Raw genomic sequence first — 24,368 nt, 5'->3', positions numbered from 1 at the left:
GGAAGGATGGAGTTGTTGTTCCCGTGCTGCGCCACTAGGTGACTCTGAACACGATTCCATCAGCGAGGTCTCCAGCAGGGAATACTGAGGCAAGCGTTCCCTCTAGTGGTGGATTTGTTCCAGTGTGTTCACCCTCCCAGCTCCCTGGATCAACTATCAGACTGAGGCAGTTACAGTGGAGCAAAAAAGTATTTAGTCAGCCACCAATTGTGCAAGTTCTCCCATTTAAAAATATGAGAGAGGCCTGTAATTTTCATCATAGGTACACTTCAACTATGACAGACAAAATGAGAAAAAAAAATCCAGAAAATCACATTTGTAGCATTTTTAATGAATTTATTTGCAAATTATGGTGGAAAATAAGTATTTGGTCAATAACAAAAGTTTCTCAATACTTTGTTAAATACCCTTTGTTGGCAATGACAGAGGTCAAACGTTTTCTGTAAGTCTTCACAAGGTTTTCACACACTGTTGCTGGTATTTTGGCCCATTCCTCCATGCAGATCTCCTCTAGAGCAGTGATGTTTTGAGGCTGTTGCTGGGCAACACGGACTTTCAACTCCCTCCAAAGATTTTCTATGGGGTTGAGATCTGGAGAATGGCTAGGCCACTCCAGGACCTTGAAATGCTTCTTACGAAGCCACTCCTTCATTGCCTGGGCAGTGTGTTTGGGATCATTGTCATGCTGAAAGACCCAGCCACGTTTCATCTTCAATGCCCTTGCTGATGGAAGGAGGTTTTCACTCAAAATCTCACGATACATGGCCCCATTCATTCTTTCCTTTACACGGATCAGTCGTCCTGGTCCCTTTGCAGAAAAACAGCCCCAAAGCATGATGTTTCCACCCCCATGCTTCACAGTAGGTATGGTGTTCTTTGGATGCAACTCAGCATTCTTTGTCCTCCAAACACGACGAGTTGAGTTTTTACCAAAAAGTTATATTTTGGTTTCATCTAACCATATGACATTCTCCCAATCTTCTTCTGGATCATCCAAATGCTCTCTAGCAAATTTCAGATGGGCCTGGACATGTACTGGCTTAAGCAGGGGGACACGTCTGGCACTGCAGGATTTGAGTCCCTGGCGGCGTAGTGTGTTACTGATGGTAGGCTTTGTTACTAATATTTTTTAGGAATATTTATGTCCGTTGCGTTATGCTAATTAGTGTCAGTCGATGATTACGCTCCCGCACGCGGGATGGGGAGTCACTAGAAGAAGTTACAGGTCTGTGAGAGCCAGAAATCTTGCTTGTTTGTAGGTGACCAAATTTGCAAATTAATTAATAAAAAATCCTACCATGTGATTTTCTGGATTTCTTTTCTCATTTTGTCTGTCATAGTTGAAGTGTACCTATGATGAAAATTACAGGCATCTCTCATCTTTTTAAGTGGGAGAACTTGCACAATTGGTGGCTGACTAAATACTTTTTGGCCCACTATATGTCTGATCACTCATGATTCGCTAAGCGACTTACGGGACTCTACAAAACAAGAATATCCAAATGTAAAATGAAAAGCATCAAATCGTAAAATACGTAGTGTATTAAGGGGATCTGAGGCCATTACTGAATAGGGGTCACAGAGAGCTGTTACGGAACCTTCAGAGATATGCTCAGGTAGGACCCACCTGGTCTCGGTAGAACAGAGAGGGAATCTGAATAGGGGTCACAGAGAGCTGTTACGGAACCTTCAGAGATACGCTCAGGTACTACCCATCTGGTCTTGGTAGAACAGATAGGGAATCTGAATAGGGGTCACAGAGAGCTGTTACGGAACCTTCAGAGATACGCTCAGGTACTACCCATCTGGTCTTGGTAGAACAGATAGGGAATCTGAATAGGGGTCACAGAGAGCTGTTACGGAACCTTCAGAGATACGCTCAGGTACTACCCATCCGGTCTTGGTAGAACAGATAGGGAATCTGAATAGGGGTCACAGAGAGCTGTTACGGAACCTTCAGAGATACGCTCAGGTACTACCCATCTGGTCTTGGTAGAACAGATAGGGAATCTGAATAGGGGTCACAGAGAGCTGTTACGGAACCTTCAGAGATACGCTCAGGTACTACCCATCTGGTCTTGGTAGAACAGATAGGGAATCTGAATAGGGGTCACAGAGAGCTGTTACGGAACCTTCAGAGATACGCTCAGGTACTACCCATCTGGTCTTGGTAGAACAGATAGGGAATCTGAATAGGGGTCACAGAGAGCTGTTACGGAACCTTCAGAGATACGCTCAGGTACTACCCACCTGGTCTTGGTAGAACAGATAGGGAATCTGAATAGGGGTCACAGAGAGCTGTTACGGAACCTTCAGAGATACGCTCAGGTACTACCCATCTGGTCTTGGTAGAACAGATAGGGAATCTGAATAGGGGTCACAGAGAGCTGTTACGGAACCTTCAGAGATACGCTCAGGTACTACCCATCTGGTCTTGGTAGAACAGATAGGGAATCTGAATAGGGGTCACAGAGAGCTGTTACGGAACCTTCAGAGATACGCTCAGGTACTACCCATCTGGTCTTGGTAGAACAGATAGGGAATCTGAATAGGGGTCACAGAGGCCAAATAGTGGTGCAGACAAACCCAGGGACATTGCCAGGTTCTTTGAACCCTGCCTCACTGAACACACTGCATATCTGTTATGACCTCCAAGGTAGACATGTCTTAGCCAAAGCAGAGGTACTTCATATAATTATAATAACACATTACATTTAGCAGACACTTTTATCCTAAGCGACTTAAAATCATGCGTGCATACATTTTCTGTATGTGCAACTACATTTTACTTCTCTTATCCAGTCCCTTATCCAGAGTCCCTTATCCAGAGTCCCTTATCCAACGTCTCTTATCCAGAGTCCCTTATCCAGAGTCCCTTATCCAAAGTCCCTTATCCAAAGTTCCTTATCCAGAGTCCCCTATCCAAAGTCCCTTATCCAGAGTCCCTTTTCCAGAGTCCCTTATCCAGAGTCCCTTATCCAAAGTCCCTTATCCAGAGTCTCTTATCAAAAGTCTGTTATCCGAAGTCCCTTATCCAAAGTTCCTGTCCCAGTCTTTGTATCAGCATGGACATTTGTTTTATTTATACTTCTGCATTTGAAAGTACCTCTGTCTTAATGAGATCATTCCTATCTCAAATTTAAATTAAGTTAAAATTGCCCTCCTCTTCAGGCTAATGAGGCACTTCCCCTTTCAGCATTTTCTTCAATAGTCCCCCCATCCCCTGCTCTGATCTTATTCTCTATCCCCTGTTCTATCCTCTTTTCTATCACTCTGCTCTATCCTCTTCTCTATCCTCCTCTCTGTCCTCTTATCTATCCCCTGCTCTATCCTCTTCTCTATCACCTGCTCTATCCTCTTCTCTATCACCCTGCTCTATCCTCTTCTCTATCCCCTTCTCTATCCTCTTCTCTATCCTCTTCTCTATCCTCTTCTCTATCCCCTGCTCTATCCTCTTCTCTATCCCCTGCTCTATCCTCTTCTCTATTATCTTCTCTATCCCCTGCTCTATCATCTTATATATCCTCTTCTCTATCCTCTTCTATATCCCCCTGCTCTATCCTCTTCTCTATTCTCTTCTCTGTCCTCTTCTCTATCACATGCTCTATCCCCCTGCTCCATCCTCTTCTTTTTCCTCTGCTCTATCCTCTTCTCTACCCTCTGGTCTATCCTCTTCTCTATCATCTTCTCTATTCTCTGCTCTATTCTCTTCTCTATCCTCTTCTCTATCATCGTCTCTATCCCCTGCTCTATCCTCTTCTCTATCCTCTTCTCTATCATCTTCTCTATCCCCTGCTCTATCCTCTTCTCTATCCCCCTCCTCAATCCTCTTCTCTATCCCCCTGCTCTATCCTCTTCTCTATCCCCCTCCTCTATCCTCTTCTCTATCCCTTTGCTCTATCCTCTTCTCTATCCCCCTGCTCTATCTTCTTCTCTATCCCACTGCTCTATCCTCTTCTCTATCCCCCTGCTCTACCCTCTTCTATATCCCCCTGCTCTATCCTCTTCTCTATCCCCCTCCTCTATCCTCTTCTCTATCCCTTTGCTCTATCCTCTTCTCTATCCCTTTGCTCTATCCTCTTCTCTATCCCCCTGCTCTATCTTCTTCTCTATCCTCTTCTCTATCCTCTTCTCTATCCCCTGCTCTATCCTCTTCTCTATTATCTTCTATATCCCCTGCTCTATCATCTTATCTATCCTCTTCTCTATCCTCTTCTATATCCCCCTGCTCTATCCTCTTCTCTATTCTCTTCTATATCCTCTTCTCTATCCCCCTGTTCTATCCTATTCTCTATCCCCCTGCTCTATCCTCTTCTCTATTCTCTTCTCTATCCTCTTCTCTATCCCCCTGTTCTATCCTCTTCTCTATCCCCCTGCTCTATCCTCTTCTCTATTCTCTTCTCTATCCTCTTCTCTATCCCCCTGTTCTATCCTCTTCTCTATTCTCTTCTCTATCCTCTTCTCTATCCCCTGCTCTATCCTCTTCTCTATTCTCTTCTCTATCCTCTTCTCTATCATATTCTCTATCCCCTGCTCCATCCTCTTCTTTTCCTCTACTCTATCCTCTTCTCTATCCCTTTGCTCTATGCTCTTCTCTATCCTCTTCTCTTTCCTATTCTCTATCCCCTGCTCTATCCTCTTCTCTATCCCCTGCTCTATCCTCTTCTCTATCCTCTTCTCTTTCCTCTTCTCTATCCCCTGCTCTATCCTCTATCCTCTTCTCTATCCCCTGCTCTATCCTCTTCTCTATCCTCTTCTCTTTCCACTTCTCTATCCCCTGCTCTATCCTCTATCCCCTGTTCTATCCTCTTCTCTATCCCCTGCTCTATCCTCTTCTCTATCCTCTTCTCTTTCCTCTTCTCTATCCCCTGCTCTATCCTCTATCCTCTTCTCTATCCCCTGTTCTATCCTCTTCTCTATCCCCTGCTCTATCCTCTTCTCTATCCTCTTCTCTTTCCTCTTCTCTATCCCCTGCTCTATTCTCTATCCTCTTCAATATCCCCTGCTCTATCCTCTTCTCTATCCTCTTCTCTATCCTCTTCAATATCCCCTGCTCTATCCTCTTCTCTATCCCCTGCTCTATCCTCTTCTCTATCCTCTTCTCTTCCCTCTTCTCTATCCTCTTCTCTATCCTCTTCTCTATCCTCTTCTCTTCCTCTTCTCTATCCTCTTCTCTTTCCTCTTCTTTATCCTCTTCTCTATCCCCTGCTCTATCCTCTTCTCTTTCCTCTTCTCTATCCCCTGCTCTATCCTCTTCTCTTTCCCCTGCTCTATCCTCTTCTCTATCCTCTTCTCTTTCCTCTTCTCTATCCCCTGCTCTATCCTCTTCTCTTTCCCCTGCTCTATCCTCTTCTCAATCCTCTGCTCTTCTCAGAATACACAGTCTATTTACAGTATCTATACAAATGGTCACAATTTGGATCTCTTAACCTTGATGAAAAGGTTCAGAGTGGGGAGGACTGGTTTGTAGCTTCAAGCCCTGAGGCAATACCACTTTATTAGTTAGAGAGTGTGTTCTCTGGGGTGGTAAAAGAGAGGGGGGTGGGCTACATGCTGGCTATTAGAGTTGTTTGGGGCTCATACCAACTCTATTGTGCATTGTCTCCAAATGGAAAAACTTGGACTCAACAGTGACCCATTGTGTGGCCTTTAACTCTCCTATTACTATGCTAATTATGGGATGCATCTGCCTCCGTCATCCCCTTCCCCTCCTTTCTCATTCTCCAGCTCTCCTTTCTGACCGTCCTCATCTCTCCTTCCTGACCGTCCTCATCTCTCCTTCCTGACCGTCCTCATCTCTCCTTCCTGTCCTTCCCTCATCTCTCCTTCCTGACCGCGCTCATCTCTCCTTCCTGACCGTCCTCATCTCTCCTTCCTGACCGTCCTCATCTCTCCTTCCTGACCGTCCTCATCTCTCCTTCCTGACCGTCCTCATCTCTCCTTCCTGACCGTCCTCATCTCCTTCCTGACCGTCCTCATCTCTCCTTCCTGACCGTCCTCATCTCTCCTTCCTGACCGTCCTCATCTCTCCTTCCTGACCGTCCTCATCTCTCCTTCCTGACCGTCCTCATCTCTCCTTCCTGACCGCCCTCATCTCTCCTTCCTGACCGTCCTCATATCTCCTTCCTGACCGCCCTCATCTCTCCTTCCTGACCGTCCTCATCTCTCCTTCCTGACCGTCCTCATCTCTCCTTTCTGACCGTCCTCATCTCTCCTTCCTGACCGTCCTTATCTCTCCTTCCTGACCGTCCTCATATCTCCTTCCTGAACGTCCTCATCTCTCCTCTCCTTCCTGACCGTCCTCATCTCTCCTTCCTGACCGTCCTCATCTCTCCTTCCTGACCGTCCTCATCTCTCCTTCCTGACCGTCCTCATCTCTCCTTCCTGACTGTCCTCATCTCTCCTTCCTGACCGCCCTCATCTCTCCTTCCTGACCGTCCTCATCTCTCCTTCCTGACCGTCCTCATCTCTCCTTCCTGACCGTCCTCATCTCTCCTTCCTGACCGTCCTCATCTCTCCTTCCTGACCGTACCTCATCTCTCCTTCCTGACCGTCCTCATCTCTCCTTCCTGACCGTCCTCATCTCTCCTTCCTGACCGTCCTCATCTCTCCTTCCTGACCTCTTCTTCCTCTAACCTCTAACCTCCCTCACCCATCACCATGTGCCGTATTTTCATGACCCTATTCAAGCGCTTCCTGTTGTTCCTCTCTGTCTTGACTTCGTTCCGGTCGTTCTGTCTTCTCTCCTGTCTCTGTAAGAGTATTTTTGCCTCTCTTCAGTCAGTATTTACATTGTATTTTCAAACACATTAGACAATTTAATCCGTCCATTTATCTCACTCTTGCATCATTTACTTTTCACATTCCCTCCGCCTCTCTCCCATACGTTGTCTTAAAATGTCAAACTTAATAAAATGTATGTCCAGGCCTTTCACTAACAACTATTTCGGCACATTTCCCATCTGTCTCAATCTTGCTATCCTCTTTCACTTGCCTCGTCCTTTCAGCTGAGGTGCTCGGTTAAAGGTGTAAGGTTACAGATTCCCCAAAGAATTCCACCCCGGGGGGAACTAGCTTCTTCCCCGGTGAAAAACGACAACTCTAAAGCTTCTCTTTTTCTTATTACTCAGTCACTAATACACTGCTACTGAAGCTGCTGTTACAAAACATATTTCAAATAAAAAGCATGAGCTGGCGCGCACCCAGAGAAAATGATTTAGTGTAGAGGTGCTGACTAACGGAGAATAAACTGGAAGCTACAAAAACAGAGAGAGTCGCACATTCCATATATATAACCTCCCAGTAATATATTAGGTAAAAAACATCACTGGTAGCGAAACGTTGGTGGTTTCTTACACAGCGAATTACTGGTAGGTACATAAGATATTTCCACCAACAGATGTGACTTGGTGTGAAATCTAACCTATCCCCACTGTGTTTCCTGCTCTAACACAATGTCACAGCCAGCTGGCAACCAATACATCCCTCATCTGTTTTCTCCATGACTCAACCAGCGCGACCAGATGATCCAAGAGATGGAGCAGAATAACAACCCCTCTCTGGTACATAATGACCAGGATGCACTGCAGTAAATGGGCTTCGTACAAACTGGGTTTTCATTACAATGGGATTTCAATGTCATAACACATTTGTTGGCGTTACATAGAGGTGCTACATGTTTCTGTCCCCAGTCTGCATGCAGAACGACGTCACATGTGAAGACAGCCTGAGGTGTAGACGTTACTTCCCCAACGGAATCCATCTAATACTGATTGATGATGAACACATACAACCTGCTGAGGCAGCACATTTCTCCCTTTCCCTTCATTCTGGTGTCCAGCATGCGTTCATCAAAGTGGATTCACACTGATGTTATTTGACTCCGGCTCCTGTCTGTTTACATGCAATGTGATTACATCCAGTGTGTCAGTAATGGCAGTTAAACTGACGAGACCTCAATCACACAGGACTTCATCAATTAACACAACTAATCACCTGGGAAACTGAGTGCTGCTATAGCAGTAGATCATCTGAATCTAGGTTACATCTTATGGACACACGGTTTGGAGGGAGTCTAAGACTACGTCTGTCTGTGTCTGTGAGTATGTAGCTCTGCTGTGTGTGTGTGTGTGTGTGTGTGTGTGTGTGTGTGTGTGTGTGTGTGTGTGTGTGTGTGTGTGTATGTGTGTGTGTGTGTATGTGTGTGTATGTGTGTGTGTGTGTGTGTGTGTGTGTGTATGTGTGTGTGTGTGTGTGTGTGTGTGTGTGTGTGTGTGTGTGTGTGTGTGGGTTTCATGTTTGAACCCTAGCTCACATGGGCAGAGTGAGGGTGGGCCGCAGGGTAAGGAGGCGATGGGAGAGGGGGCTGCTCCCCATCTCCCTCTCCTCTTTCATCTCTCACTCCCGGCCTCCAACAACGAAGTCTTTCATTCGGGCATCTCTATGGCCGCCCTCAGACCCCCCCGAGGCCCCCACCCTTTCACGCTGCTTAATTCAATGTTCCGAGAAAAACTCATGATTGGAAAGTGACTCTTTTTTCTGTATCCACCCCACCACCCTCATCTCCCTGCTCTTCTACTGTCTGTGTTTTCCCCATCAAAACAACATCTGCCCTGATGCACAGGAAGGAATGGGACACATCATCACCGGTGGCAACAGGATTGTGATATGGTCAGAGAGTGTGAGAGCATGGAGTCAATGACACAAGGGTTAAGAATAGGCAGCCAAAACACAGGTCAGATGTGTGTCTAAGGAGGGAGGGGGAGGGGGAGAGGGCAGAATGGGAGGGTGAGGGAAAGAGGGCAGAAGGGGGGAGAGGGCAGAAGGGGAAGGGGAGGGAGAGAGGGCAGAAGTGGAGGGTGAGGGAGAGAGGACAGAAGGGGAGGGTGAGGGGGCGGTAGAGTGACATGACGGGTGATTGATCAAAGGGATGGATAAAGAAGACTCAAAACGAAAGATGAAGAGGAAAGACCCGAGGGAGGAATTGGCATCTTGCCCTCACTACCTGAGAGTCTTCCAACAAATCACGCAGTAGACCCAAGACCACTGCTGCTGGCACCACAGGCGATGCATGATCACATGAGCAAACAACCTGGCTTCTGTCTGTGGGTTCTACACGGGATACACATCAACACTCTTTGCAATTATTTTTATAATAACATATAACTTAGGACTGAATAACACAGATGATTAGGTGGGGGGGGGGGTCTTTCCTCGTCCACCTCATGCACTATGCTCTGGGTTTCTTTCAGCGATGAAGCCCAAATAGATTTCTAACTACACATGTAGTAGGACCAAATAAGAGCAAAACAAGAACTTCAAGAGAAAACTGACCAAACCAATCGCTCCGGCTGACCAAGAGGAACCTGCAGTCACGGTGCCTGGGTGAAAACACTGGGGAAGGACTAAACTAAATATAATGTGGCTGTCCATGGTACTGGTTTCTGTGTGTGCGCGTAGGGACAAAAAAAAAACATGTTGACTCACCCTACTTGTTGAGAAATGCCAATCCTCCTCTCTTTCATTTTGCCGAAACATTCAGTACACACTTTCATTTTTTGTTGTCTTAGGCTACCTGGCTAAAACGCTTGCTCGCTAGCCCAACTTCTTTTCATGGCCAATGCTAACTAAGCTAACATTAGCCTTCTACATCTAGCTACATATTGACCTTCCATCCTCTCAGTCCAGGGGAACAATGTATGAATTTATGGTTGGATCAGAATCTCCATTATAATCCTTGGCCAATAAGGAGAATGAAGTAAAACCACAAGTCCAAATCACTATCCTTGTCCATGGCTAATTTAGGAAAGGGACAATTTTAGCTAGCTAGCCACCGCAGGACAACAGCACAAGAAGATGCAACAATAAAAAACGTTATCTGTCAATGACGTTTGACTTGATGTGATGTGATTGTTGTGAAGCCAAATCCAAACTGGCTTCCCTTGACACTGTTTTTGGTGCGCCAGGACCATATACAGTTGAGCTCACTCAGTTTAACTCAACGCTGATTGGCTATTATTGTGTATTTTTTTAATCATGGAAGGTCAAATGCTCGCTGGCTTCTCTGGCATCCAATGCTGTGGGGGTGGCAACAATGTCATACCCTTTTTGACCAGACAGCATCAGATAGATGGGCTACACATACAGAGACAGAGGGGCGCTGTTTTGCTCTCTCGAATGCCTTCTCTCCAGTGAGATACATTCAGCCTCTTGCGAATTGAAGGAAAATTATGAAACACAGAGATGAAAGATAAATTATTTGAACTTTTTTAATTTTTTTATTAGTACATTTTTGGGGAGGCCTGGCTTCCCTTGGTAACCATGAATACACACCACTATGAACATGAGCACATCTTAGGCCATAAAATATGTTGTTTTTCTCCTGCCATGATTGATCGACTATTAACTGCATGAACTTCAACTAATTGGGAATAAACGACTGCTTGAATGTCCTATTGTCAGAGCCTTCCTCTTAATTATCATGTTAGAGGCTTCCTTGAAAGAGGTGGTTTCATCCCCACAATGTCAGAACAGTAGTCGTTCAGGGCAGAGACAGATGCAACCCCTACTACTTGGGCATGGGCCACGGCAATCAAAGTTTCATTCCCTGCTCGAGGCGTGTTAATTATGCGAGGTCGCGAGGATCACAGCCGGCGGGTAATTACCCAAATGGATGTGAAGCTTGTAGTCTAGGCAGAGGATGAGTCAAACACAGACTCCTTCTCACACAGTTTACACTGTTATTAAGCGTCCCCTCCAAATCAATCTGTTCACCTCTGTCTCTCGCCCCTCTTCGTCTCACAGGAGTCACAGTCACTTCAAAGCTGTCGTCGTGCTTGATTACTTTTGATTGACTTTTGACTTTGACTTTTGAGAATGGGGATCATGGGGCTGAGCAGCCTTACTAACCGCTGCCTCACAGCATGAGAATATGATCAGAGTTGTATTGCCGTTAGTTCAACATTAGCCTTAAAATCAAGTGTCAACATCCTCCACCCAGGACATACAGCAAATCAAACATACCTTTAAAAGCACAATCCAGGACATACAGCAAATCAAACATACCTTTAAAAGCACAATCCAGGACATACAGCAAATCAAACATACCTTTAAAAGCACAATCCAGGACATACAGCAAATCAAACACACCTTTAAAAGCACAATCCAGGACATACAGCATATCAAACATACCTTTAAAAACACAATCCACAAACCCACCATCTGCTATTGATTAAATAGAGGCCTCATTACCTACAAAAGTGATTGCTCATTAACAGCAATAACTTCTGCCACAATATGACAGCTCATATATCAGCAATTGCAGATTGATAATCACTTGTCTGTACACCAGCTTGTGAAAAACATAGCAGGCTTTTACACGTGTAAATATGTTGTGTATGGTTTGTGATTTGCGGGCACACGCAACAATTCAGCAAAACTACAAACATTTCCCCTGATACATTCCTAGTTGGCTGGAAGACATGTGGTAGGAATATTGATCTTGTATAGGGACCAAATGGCCACGCCTGAGAGGGAAGCCAAGTCCATACACATCTGAATATTTTCAGTGATGCAAATGACTCTGACCACGTTCCAGCCAGCACCCAGACAGTAACATGGCGACAAAGGACACTTGTTCTCTTCCAAATTCTTGTGCATCATTTTCTGCAAATGCCTGAATCTCCTCGTCCCTCGCCTCTCATTCCACTCAATTAGCATGTTTGTGTCTTACGCCCCTCACTCAGGGACGGATAAAACTTTCCAAATGTTATCACATAATACACACACACTATGTTATGTGGCACTGAGAAGGTGACACAGAGAGATGGAGATAGTGGTGACAGGAGGTAAAGAGTAGGTGATTGGTTTTGCTCCAGGACCACAGGGGGAATGGTTGGGAGGGACACAAGGCTCCATTGAATGTTTTCTCACTTACTCCTCATGCGTCTCCCCCAGTTCTCTTCCATCTCCTCCTTTCTCCCACAGCTGCAGCAGTGCTCATGCTTTTGCATTAGAGGAGGGGAGGGGGAGCATACTGACAGAGAGGCGGAGTGAGGCTGAAAAGAAAGAGCGAGGGAGAGATGTGGAACGGGACAGCGGCCGTGGAGTGAACTGAAATTCAAGGAATAAAGAAAGTAACAGTTAACCTCAAGTCTGTTGTTTGTAAAGATGTGTATAAAGATGGCAGAATTGAGATACGATGTCATGTTTTAGCACTACCCACTGAGTTTGGAAACTATGGCGCGTGACATGGTTCAATGTGCCAATAAATCAGCACAATCTACCTTTTCGGTTTTTCAAATTGCCGGCTTCTTGAATCTAAAATTGGGATCATGTATATGGTGGTAATTACCAAACATTGTAGTGGAGAGCAATGAACAATATGTTGAACAATGTACGGCGAACTCAGCAAAACAAGGAATTTGTGGTGATGTGGACCACCATCTTTATGCACCTCTGCTGTTGTTCAATCTTTGCCCAATTACACCTGTTTCATGGTAAATACTGGGACTTTCAAAGGGTGCCTGGTTTTTGGAGGAAGTCAGTGTGGTGGAAAACAATGGCTCCATTCATACTGATATATGCAAAGTCTTTTTTGATAACAAATCATCTCAGCATGATTTCATGGTCATTATTGCCTACAATTGACCCTTGGTCTGGCAAGACTGACTTTACATCAATATATAGATAATAAAAGACTGACTTTACATCAATATATGGATAATAAAATACTGACTTTACATCAATATATGGATAATAAAATACTGACTTTACATCAATATATAGATAATAAAATGCTGACTTTACATCAATATATAGATAATAAAAGACTGACTTTACATCAATATATGGATAATAAAATACTGCCTTTACATCAATATATAGATAATAAAATACTGACTTTACATCAATATATAGATAATAAATAAACTTCCGCCGAAGTCGGCTCCTCTCCTTGTTTGGGCGGTGTTCGGCGATCGACGTCACCGGCTTTCTAGACATCGCCGCTCCATTTATTTATTATCCATATATTGATGTAAAGTCAGTCTTTTATTATCTATATATTGATGTAAAGTCAGTCTTTTATTATCCATATATTGATGTAAAGTCAGTCTTTTATTATCTATATATTGATGTAAAGTCAGTCTTTTATTATCTATATATTGAGCGGCCCATGGATCAGACTCCCATACTCCCGGCCTCCTGCTTGGTAGCGCCGGTCGTGTGGGATCTGGATGCGGACATTGAGCAGGTGCTGCGTACGGAGCCCGCTCCCCTCCAGTGTCCCGTTGGGCGTAAGTACGTTCCGTCTGCTGTCCATGACCAGTTGATCTCTTGGGCCCACACGTCTCCCTCCTCTGGTCATCCGGGGATCGGTCAGATGGTGCGCTGTCTGGCTGGGAAGTACTGGTGGCCCACTTTGGCAAAGGACGTGAGGGTTTATGTCTCTTCCTGCTCGGTGTCTGCCCAGTGTAAGGCTCAGATACACCTGCCCAGAGGTAAGTTACATCCCTTACCCGTTCCACAACGACCTTGGTCACATCTGTCAGTGGATGTCTTAACAGATCTTCCTCTCTCACAGGGCAACTCCACGATCCTGGTCGGTGTGGATCGTTTTTCTGTCATCTCCTCCCTCTGTCTGGTCTCCCTACGACCCTACAGACTGTGGAGGCCCTGTTTACACATGTCTTCCGGCACTACGGGGTGGCCGAGGACATAGTGTCTGATCGGGGTCCCCAGTTCACTTCGAGGGTCTGGAGGGTGTTCATGGAACGTATGGGGGTCTTAACCAGCCTTACCTCAGGTTTTCACCCCGAGAGTAACGGGCAGGTAGAGAGAGAGTCAACCAGGATGTGTAGGAGCGAACCATTAAGGAGAGCTCAGCATTAAATATAGATAGGTTTAGTTGCTAGGCTGAAGTAGCAAGGACATGCACATTAAGATAAGATGACATCCAGGCCATATGACACCCAGGCTGTACTCTATTTGTGAAAGAGTGCATTAACCAAGACCATACGTACATTTATGACAGCTGGACGTACTATGGTCAGAAGGACAAAGGAAGAAGGATGGAAGCAAGATAACTGATGACTGACACGTGAAACATAAGCATGCAATGCATACATTATTTTTAGGACGTGAAAGGAGTTCTACCATCATTATAACCTAACCAAAAGCAGATATGAGCGTTAATGGGCGTGAACAAGCAAGCTCTGAGATGAAAAGAAAATAATGGAGAAAGGTCAACGGAAGCTATTTTTATATAGAGGGAGGGGACTCTATATGTTATGCAAAGACAGAATCTTATAAAGGCAGGACTCTGTAATATGAGAGTTTAGTCTCTTTCCATGGAGGAGCTCGGCTCTGTTACGTTAGTGATAAGGTCCTTCCATGGAGGAGCTCGGCTCTGTTACGTTAGTGATAAGGTCCTTCCATGGAGGAGCTCGGCTCTGTTACGTTAGTGATAAGGTCCTTCCATGGAGGAGCTCGGCTCTGTTACGTAGTGATAAGGTCCTTCCATGGAGGAGCTCGGCTCTGTTATGTTAGTGATAAGGTCCTTCCATGGAGGAACTCGGCTCTGTTACGTTAGTGATAAGGTCCTTCCATGGAGGAGCTCGGCTCTGTTATGTTAGTGATAAGGTCCTTCCATGGAGGAGCTCGGCTCTGTTACGTTAGTGATAAGGTCCTTCCATGGAGGAGCTCGGCTCTGTTACGTTAGTGATAAGGTCCTTCCATGGAGGAGCTCGGCTCTGTTACGTTAGTGATAAGGTCCTTCCATGGAGGAGCTCGGCTCTGTTATGTTAGTGATAAGGTCCTTCCATGGAGGAGCTCGGCTCTGTTACGTTAGTGATAAGGTCCTTCCATGGAGGAGCTCGGCTCTGTTACGTAGTGATAAGGTCCTTCCATGGAGGAGCTCGGCTCTGTTATGTTAGTGATAAGGTCCTTCCATGGAGGAGCTCGGCTCTGTTATGTTAGTGATAAGGTCCTTCCATGGAGGAGCTCGGCTCTGTTACGTAGTGATAAGGTCCTTCCATGGAGGAGCTCGGCTCTGTTATGTTAGTGATAAGGTCCTTCCAGGGAAAGGGCTCAGTTTTGCTACTTTGTATTAAAGTGTATATTGAATTCACAAGTTATTGTAAGAGTATTATATTTCTGAGACAATTCTCCATGACAGATGTGGGCAGGTTTCTGAGGTCCTATTGCCAGGACCGTCCGGGGGAGTGGGTAGCGTTTGTGCCCTGGGCCGAGATGGCACAGAACTCGCTTCGCCACTCCTCCACTAACCTCTCCCCCTTTCAGTGTGTATTGGGGTACCAGCCAGTTCTGGCACCATGGCATCAGGGTCAGACCAATACTCCTGCGGTGGACGACTGGTTTAGGCGCGCGGAGGAGACATGGGAGGCCGCTCTTGTCCATCTCCAGCGAGCCGCGCGTCGTCAGAAAACCAGTGCGGACCGTCACTGCAGTGAGACCCCTATGTTCGCACCGGGGGACCGGGTTTGGCTCTCGACCCGTAACCTGCCCTTCTGCCTGCCCTGCCGGGAAGCTGGGTCCGCAGTTTGCGGGGCCATTTAAAGTCCTGAGGAGGGTGAACGAGGTATGTTACAGATTACAACTTCCCTCTGATTATCGTATTAACCCCTCGTTCCATGTGTCTCTCCTCAGGCCGGTGGTGGCTGGTCCGCTCCAGGAATCTGAGGTGCGGGAGGTCCCTCCCCCCTTTGGACATCGAGGGGGCCCCGGCTTACATCGTTCGTTCCATCCTGGATTCGAGGCGTCGGGCCTTCAGTACCTCATGGAGTGGGAGGGGTACGGACCAGAGGAGAGGTGCTGGGTTCCGGTTGCAGATATTTTGGACCCTGAACTACTGCGGGAGTTTCACCATCGCCGGCCGGATCTCCCTGCGCCTCGTCCTCGAGGCCGGTGTCGGTGCGCCGCTGGAGCCACGCGTCAAGGGGGGGAGGGGTAATGTCATGACTTCCGCCGAAGTCGGCTCCTCTCCTTGTTCGGGCGGCGTTCGGCGATCGACCTCACCGGCTTTCTAGCCATCGCCGCTCCATTTTTCATAATTCCATGTCTTGTTTCCATACACACCTGGTTTTCATTTCCCCAATCAATCTACTTGTATTTAACCCTCTGTTTCCCATCATGTTTTGTGTGTAATTGTTTTCACGTCTAGTGATGTTCGTTTAGCGCTTTACTTTATTGTTCTGTTTTTTGAGCGCGTTTGTTTTGTTGTGCTCCCGGTTTGGAACTATAATAAAGTGCGCTTTATTTATCATACTCTGCTCTTCTGCACCTGACTTCGCCTTCATACACATGTTGACATGACTTTACATCAATATATACAGTGGGGCAAAAAAGTATTTAGTCAGCCACCAACTGTGCAAGTTCTCCCACTTAAAAAGATGAGAGAGGCCTGTAATGTTCATCATAGGTACACTTCAACTATGACAGACAAAATGAGAAAAAAAATCCAGAAAATCACATTGTAAGGATATTTTCTGAATTTATTTGCAAATTATGGTGGAAAATAAGTATTTGGTCACCTACAAACAAGCAAGATTTCTGGCTCTCACAGACCTGTAACTTCTTTGAGAGGCTCCTCTGTCCTCCACTCGTTACCTGTATTAATGGCACCTGTTTGAACTTGTTATCAGTATAAAAAACACCTGTCCACAACCTCAAACAGTCACACTCCAAACTCCACTATGGCCAAGACCAAAGAGCTGTCAAAGGACACCAGAAATAAAATTGTAGACCTGCACCAGGCTGGGAAGACTGAATCTGCAATAGGTAAGCAGCTTGTTTTGAAGAAATCAACTGTGGGAGAAATTATTAGGAAATGGAAGACACACAAGACCACTGATAATCTCCCTCGATCTGGGGATCCACGCAAGATCTCACCCCGTGGGGTCAAAATGATCACAAGAATGGTGAGCAAAAATCCCAGAACCACACGGGGGTACCTAGTGAATGACCTGCAGAGAGCTGGGACCAAAGTAACAAAGCCTACCATCAGTAACACACTACGCCACCAGGGACTCAAATCCTGCAGTGCCAGACGTGTCCCCCTGCTTAAGCCAGTACATATCCAGGCCCGTCTGAAGTTTGCTAGAGAGCATTTGGATGATCCAGAAGAAGCTTGGGAGAATGTCATATGGTCAGATGAAAGCAAAATATAACTTTTTGGTAAAAACTCAACTCGTCGTGTTTGGAGGACAAAGAATGCTGAGTTGCATCCAAAGAACACCATACCTATTGTGAAGCATGGGGGTGGAAACATCATGCTTTGGGGCTGTTTTTCTGCAAAGGGACCAGGACGACTGATCCGTGTAAAGGAAAGAATGAATGGGGCCATGTATCGTGAGATTTTGAGTGAAAACCTCCTTCCGTCAGCAAGGACATTGAAGATGAAATGTGGCTGGGTCTTTCAGCATGACAATGATCCCAAACACACCGCCCAGGCAATGAAGGAGTGGCTTCGTAAGAAGCATTTCAAGGTCCTGGAGTGGCCTAGCCAGTCTCCAGATCTCAACCCCATAGAAAATCTTTGGAGGGAGTTGAAAGTCTCTGTTGCCCAGCAACAGCCCCAAAACATCACTGCTCTAGAGGAGATCTGCATGGAGGAATGGGCCAAAATACCAGCAACAGTGTGTGAAAACCTTGTGAAGACTTACAGAAAACATTTGACCTCTGTCATTGCCAACAAAGGGTATATAACAAAGTATTGAGATAAACTTTTGTTATTGACCAAATACTTATTTTCCACCATAATTTGCAAATAAATTCATTAAAAATCCTACAATGTGATTTTCTCGATTTGTTTTCCTAATTTTGTCTGTCATAGTTGAAGTGTACCTATGATGAAAATTACAGGCCTCTCTCATCTTTTTAAGTGGGAGAACTTGCAGAATTGCATTTCTATGTTGTAGGAAACATTTAGCAGCATAAGTCACAATAAAAAGCACTAAGTTCAACGTTTGTAGTGTCCATTTATTTCTACTTTCAGATAGTGATTTAAAATGATATGATGAAGGTTTGTGAGTAGAAAATGTCCCAATACTGCGACATATTCCATTCTAAATTAACAAAGCTAAATAAACAAATGGCAAATAAATCCTCATTATGAATCAACATATAATAAATGAATATTCAATAAGTAAGAGAAGTCTCATTCTAACAACTGTTCTTATTCCTTTGCCTCTTATTTTTTTTTCCATCAATACCATCATGTTAACGATTTGTTCTATTGATAATTATATAATTTGACCCTATTTTTTACTTATCTACATCTGTAAACGTCAATACATTACATACAGTTTAGCACAATATTCAAATACTGGTTCTAGAGACACAACAACAAAACAGAGCAAATATATTCACCATTTTACATTTTTAAAAGGTTTACCACAAAGTTGGACGCTGTTTTATCATATAGAAAATGCATATTTATTCATTAACAAGCGAAGTCAGAGGGTGAAGGAGTTAAATACTTATTTTCCACCATAATTTGCAAATAAATTCATTAAAAATCCTACAATGTGATTTTCTCGATTTGTTTTCCTAATTTTGTCTGTCATAGTTGAAGTGTACCTATGATGAAAATTACAGGCCTCTCTCATCTTTTTAAGTGGGAGAACTTGCAGAATTGGTGGCTGACTAAATACTTTTTTGCCCCACTGTAAATGATGTATTTCAGTTTTTTCTTTTTTCTAAATTAGCAAAGATTAGCCCCACTGTAGATAATAAAATACTGACTTTACATCAATATATAGATAATAAAATACTGACTTTACATCAATATATAGATAATAAAAGACTGACTTTACATCAATATATAGATAATAAAAGACTGACTTTACATCAATATATAGATAATAAAAGACTGACTTTACATCAATATATAGATAATAAAAGACTGACTTTACATCAATATATAGATAATAAAATACTGACTTTACATCATAATATAGATAATAAAGGCACACCTGTGCGTTACAGTTTACTTAGTTGCCTGGAAATTTTAGCCACAGGAAAAACAAGGATAGCAAAACATAGATGCATGCACATTATCATCAAAACTTTACAAGCAATCTGCAGAATATTATAAAGTATTTGTTTATGGTTGAAATGCTATTGATAACGGCAGGATTCACAAAATGGCATGCAATGGCAAATGAATGGTTATAGAATGCCACCAAAGATCCGGCAGGTAACTAAACTCCGCTATTTTTACCTCAGACTCTAACTCCACAACCCCCTATCAATTTCCTTTAGATGTCCCCTCACACAATTGAAGTAACTAGATTCTTCCCTTTGGCTAGCTAGTGTAGATATGAACCAGGACATACAAAGGGCCATTCATGGTGCTTGCAATACATCGACCCACACCCCTTCCCAGCACCACCACACCCCATCCCCTATTGCCTCCTCGCCCCATCTCTCTCTAGCATTTTCTCCTGCTAACCCCCACCCCACCCCACCCTGCTCCCCAGCTGCATTGAAAGCCAGTCCAAGTTCTATCCCCTCCACTATTACCACCACCCCCCCCCCACCACCACCACCAGCAACATCGGAAAAAAGAACACAAAAGAATAGGAAATTCAGTGGTAGGAACACAAAGACAGGATTCATGGCAAGCCACAGACACTCAAGAGGGGGACCTATTTAAGCGCCGCGCAGCTGCATCGATTTATTAAAAAGATGGTTGAAAAGAAAGGTCAGAAGGTCTCATGGAATGCTGAATTATTTTTATTAACCCTTTGAAGATTGCCTGACATTTTAATGAGCTTTAATCATTATTTATCACAATCAGTGAGGCATTTCTGTGAAGGATTCCATTCAGTCATTGTGATATGGTAAATGTAAGGAATCTTAAAGAGTTCAACTCTAGGAGTGCTGAGTGTCTGTGAACTTTGGTTCTAAGTGTTAATGTGAAGTAGTGGACAACAGATACACTGGGAGTCTACGTTCGAAGGGAAGAGGGACTGTGTGATATCCTTGTGCTAACCTGTCAATGTCTACATCCAAGAATGGCGGTTCCAAAATTGACTTGGGGGGGGTGATTGCAGCAGCTTTGACTGACCTGCTGCAATGGGAAATATTTGTGCACCTGTTTGATTTTGTACAGGTGCAAAATCTGTTACTGCCAAACAGCTTAGAGCAGATCACATATTTAAGAGTGGGTAAGCTGAATGTCTGGTCTGTGGGCCATATCAGAAATGAAAAGCAAACCCCAAAAAAAGTATGGTAAAGTTTGCAATCTGTAACTTTTCCAAAATATCCATAACAAAGCCAGACACCAAACAACGTAGCTAAAAGTGAGAGATACATTTAAATTAAAGTAAATGACTTATTGTTCTGTAATGGACCTCTGTGTTGTTTGCCTAGTCCATCTTGTCCACTGCAATCCATCTCAGCTGCCATTGCTCAGTGCCAAAAATAGGATTATGAGGAGGAAGAGTTTGGGTGTTTACTGGGCACCTTATTCAAGTGATGGATGACAGCGGAATTCTCCCCATCCCACCAGAAAATATGAGATCATTACACTATGTCCAGTCATTTGTTTTTTTTTACCACTGACCTCTCTCTCCCTCTCCAGCTCTTTCTCTCCCCCTATCAGATTCTCTCCTTTTGTGAGAATGCAGGAATTCCCCCAGGAATTTTCTCTGCCAGCACACAGACAAAAGGTCAACCCTTCCCTCACAGACACAAAATGATAAATACATTTGCTCTAGAAGATTCTGGTCTTTCTCTCTTCTTCTTCTTGTTCTTCTTCTATCCCTTAGGTGTTCTTGAAACAAATTTGATCCAGTCTAGTGCCACAGGATGTTGTTGATATCTGTCCCTGTTGTGACCAGGTTAATGGAAGAGCCCCCTCAGGTAGTGTCACAGTCACAGAACCATGAGGCCCACATTAGCAGTCTGCTTTGAGGGTGACCCCCTTACCCCCCTGGTCACAGACCTGAGTTCCAACTGTTTACCGTCACAACTGTCTACGGCTGCACAACAAACGGCATCATCAGTGTCACATGTCAGGTCCCTGGCACCACAGCGGATTTATGGGAAACTCAGAAACTAAAGAGACGGTTTCAACATGAACCACATTTCTCTTTTGTAGGAAACATTTAGCAACATAAGTCACAGTAAAAGCACTAAGTTCAACGTTTGTAGTGTCCATTTGTTTCTACTTTCAGATAGTGATTTAAAATGATATGATGAAGGTTTGTGAGTAGAAAATGTCCCAATACTGCGACATATTCCATTCTAAATTAACAAAGCTAAATAAACAAATAGCAAATAAATCCTCATTATGAATCAACATATAATAAATGAATATTCAATAAGTAAGAGAAGTCTCATTCTAACAACTGTTCTTATTCCTTTGCCTCTTATTTTTTTTCCATCAATACCATCATGTTAACGATTTGTTCTATTGATAATTATATAATTTGACCCTATTTTTTACTTCTCTACATCTGTAAACGTCAATACATTACATACAGTTTAGCACAATATTCAAATACTGGTTCTAAAGACACAACAACAAAACAGAGCAAATATATTCACCATTTTACATTTTTAAAAGGTTTACAACAAAGTTGGACGCTGTTTTATCGTATAGAAAATGCATATTTATTCATTAACAAGCGAAGTCAGAGGGTGAAGGAGTTAGGCTTCTGTTATAAAATATATATTTAAAAAATGTGTCTGACATTAAGTTTTGTTATTTTGACAAAACATTTTCCAGAATATTTGGTTTAATAATGATCTGATACTAATTTAGGCTTTCGACATAAATTACCTGTTAGTCGTTGTATGCAACCAAAATTGATAAGCCACATTTGCACAACTTTATATATATTTTCGTTACATCAATGCTTCCTCTAATATTCTGATAAATTAGTCCTAATGTAAAATTGAGGAAAATGTATTTCTCGTCTTATTCTGTCACGTTTGCTGCCGTTAACAAAAACAATAGTCTGACCATTTTGTCCTACAACAAACTCAGTAAATGTAGGCTACAATTAGAAAGTATAACATATCATATCCTTGAACATATTTAAAGCAAGATTCCTTAGTTGATATATAAATTTGTGGATGTAAATTAATTATATATATCCATTGATTGTTGAAGAATATAACTTATAATATATACGTTTGTTTTACTCCAATTTTTGTAATAATAATAATAATACGTGATTGGATTCATATAGTGCTTTTCTACCAACTGAAGTACTCAACTTGCTTTACGTAGTAAGGGGGAAACTCACCCCATCACCACCAATGTGCGGCACCAACCTGGGTGATGCACGGCGACCATTTTTGTTCCAAAACGCTCACCACACATCAGCGTTCAGGTGGAGAGGTTAAGAGTGATGTATGCCAATTAGGAATGAGGTTGATGATTCGGTGGCCATGATGTAATGGGGCCAGGTTGGTAGATGGATTAGACGCGGAGTTTTCATAAGAGTTTGTCCTAACGGTGAAATTACTTATTGTTAGGCCTAAAAGCAAACCAACAAAAACAAATCGCATTGATAATAGTTCACCTGATGTTATAAGAGAATCGATTATAACGATATAACCATGTCTAACAATTCCGAGTTATTTTGAACAACGACCTTCTATTAACCTACACCAATCGTCTAGGCTACTAAATGTTTACACAATTAATTAAGAAACCAGCTAAATTAAACTTTAACATTAGGCTAATCAACCAAATTGCATGGAAGCATATTCTTTGTTAAATACATAATTTAATACATTTTTTCTTTCGATAAAAGATTATAATTTGCCTAGAGGAGAACATAAAATGTAATGTCATGACGGTGCAGTTAAAATAAATATTTAAACAACAACGATTCGACACATGCGACCACAGATATGTTCATCTGGCTTTTCTCTCCCTCTTAAATCACTTTAATAAATCACAACACAATCACACACAAATGCTGGGTCCTTACGGGATATTGATTTCGATAAAGAAACACTAACCACGTACATGAAGTGTATCTTTCTGAGCGTTTTGCATTACAACATCCTTAGTTTATAACAAAAAACGTATAATACATAATAGACATACCAAACACTGAGGCTCAGAAATTATACGAATCACACTTATTTCTCAAATATTCACGCCTTACAAAATGTAGGCTAAATATTGACATGAAAAGAGCAGTAATAGGCTAGTCTTTTCACCCCCAAACACCATTAATTCCTGATGTTCTCCCAATATTTACTGCACACTCACAAAAACTCACTTCAATGTTGCGGTCAGGCCACAAATCCTGAAGGACCAGCCAGTCCACCGGAGTTGCATTTTAAATTTCCCCCTCTCAAGAGCTGGACAGTGCGACAGAGATCCATAAGCAAAGTAGAGATCTTGGAGCATTTTCCCCTATATGTGAGCGTTTGCTGAGACCCAGACAAAGAGACGCACTAAACGGAGACATGTCTTTTTCTCTTTTTCTTTTCATATACACAGAACTGTTTTTTGTTCCTCATTTTTTCATTTTAAGGGGATAATGGAAGGGGGTGTTCGTTTGATCACATGATTACAATTCACCTGAGATAAAACAAAGGGCGCAAAGAGAAGAGGAGAGAGGGAATGAAAGGGCGAGAGAGGGAGAGAGAACCAGACAGAGAGATTCACTCATGGTTAGGATTCCCTTATCACAGTCAACATTCATGGATAATGAACAAATAAGTGATTTTTTGGGATGAGGGGGTAGTGTCGGGAGAAGGAAATACAAGGGGTCATTGTTGAAAAGAACAGCGCATGTATTTGTGTGCGTTCGACACATTATACCCCCCATCGCTACTTTCTATATTTTCTCCAAATGCTGTTTGGTTTTAAATGTGTGCTCTGTGTATCTAAGTGACTGCGCACTGATGCAATTATAAAACTCACACATAGGATGAAGTAGCGCAGTGTTCGCCTTGGAATTATATTGAATTCCGACAGTCAGTGGCCTGCACTGGATAGTCTACTGTAGGCCAACGTTGATGCTCTATCCAACAAACCAGTGTCAGTGAAATTTAAGTTAATATAACACAAAATATCAAGAGATAAATGCCTATATGCCAACTGTTCACTTAGCCTAGTTTGTGTGCGTAAAACGTGCGTAAAATCGATATCTAAATTAGAGGGACTCTGAGGGAGGGACTCTGATATGAGCGTGCAAAAACAAAGCATCAGTGTGTTCTCCTGAGACCCCGATGCTAATTTAGATGATGTCCCCGGACATCACTTCAAACAGGATAAGAAGAGACACATCAAAGTCAGTTGTTGACGCGTGTATCCAGTGATGTGAGTGACAGGGTGCTGGACAAGCTCCTGTGGGGCACACTACATCATGTAG

The 24,368-nt window shown here is 43.4% G+C and overlaps 1 long non-coding RNA gene across 1 annotated transcript in view; it reads right to left on the bottom strand.

Moving 5' to 3' along the window:
• Positions 1-23,602, bottom strand: part of LOC115110508 (uncharacterized) — a 34,382-nt gene extending 10,780 nt beyond the window's left edge. Inside the window, exon 1 of the long non-coding RNA XR_003860639.2 lies at positions 23,268-23,602. This is a non-coding gene — a long non-coding RNA (uncharacterized LOC115110508). The remainder of the gene's footprint in view (positions 1-23,267) is intronic.
• Positions 23,603-24,368: the final 766 nt, after the last annotated feature.

The sequence above is a fragment of the Oncorhynchus nerka genome, linkage group LG26 (assembly GCF_034236695.1).
Source record: "Oncorhynchus nerka isolate Pitt River linkage group LG26, Oner_Uvic_2.0, whole genome shotgun sequence".
Lineage (NCBI taxonomy): Eukaryota > Metazoa > Chordata > Actinopteri > Salmoniformes > Salmonidae > Oncorhynchus > Oncorhynchus nerka.
The sequence above is the reverse complement of the archived record's forward strand: the minus strand, read 5'-3'. Positions and strand labels throughout refer to the sequence as shown.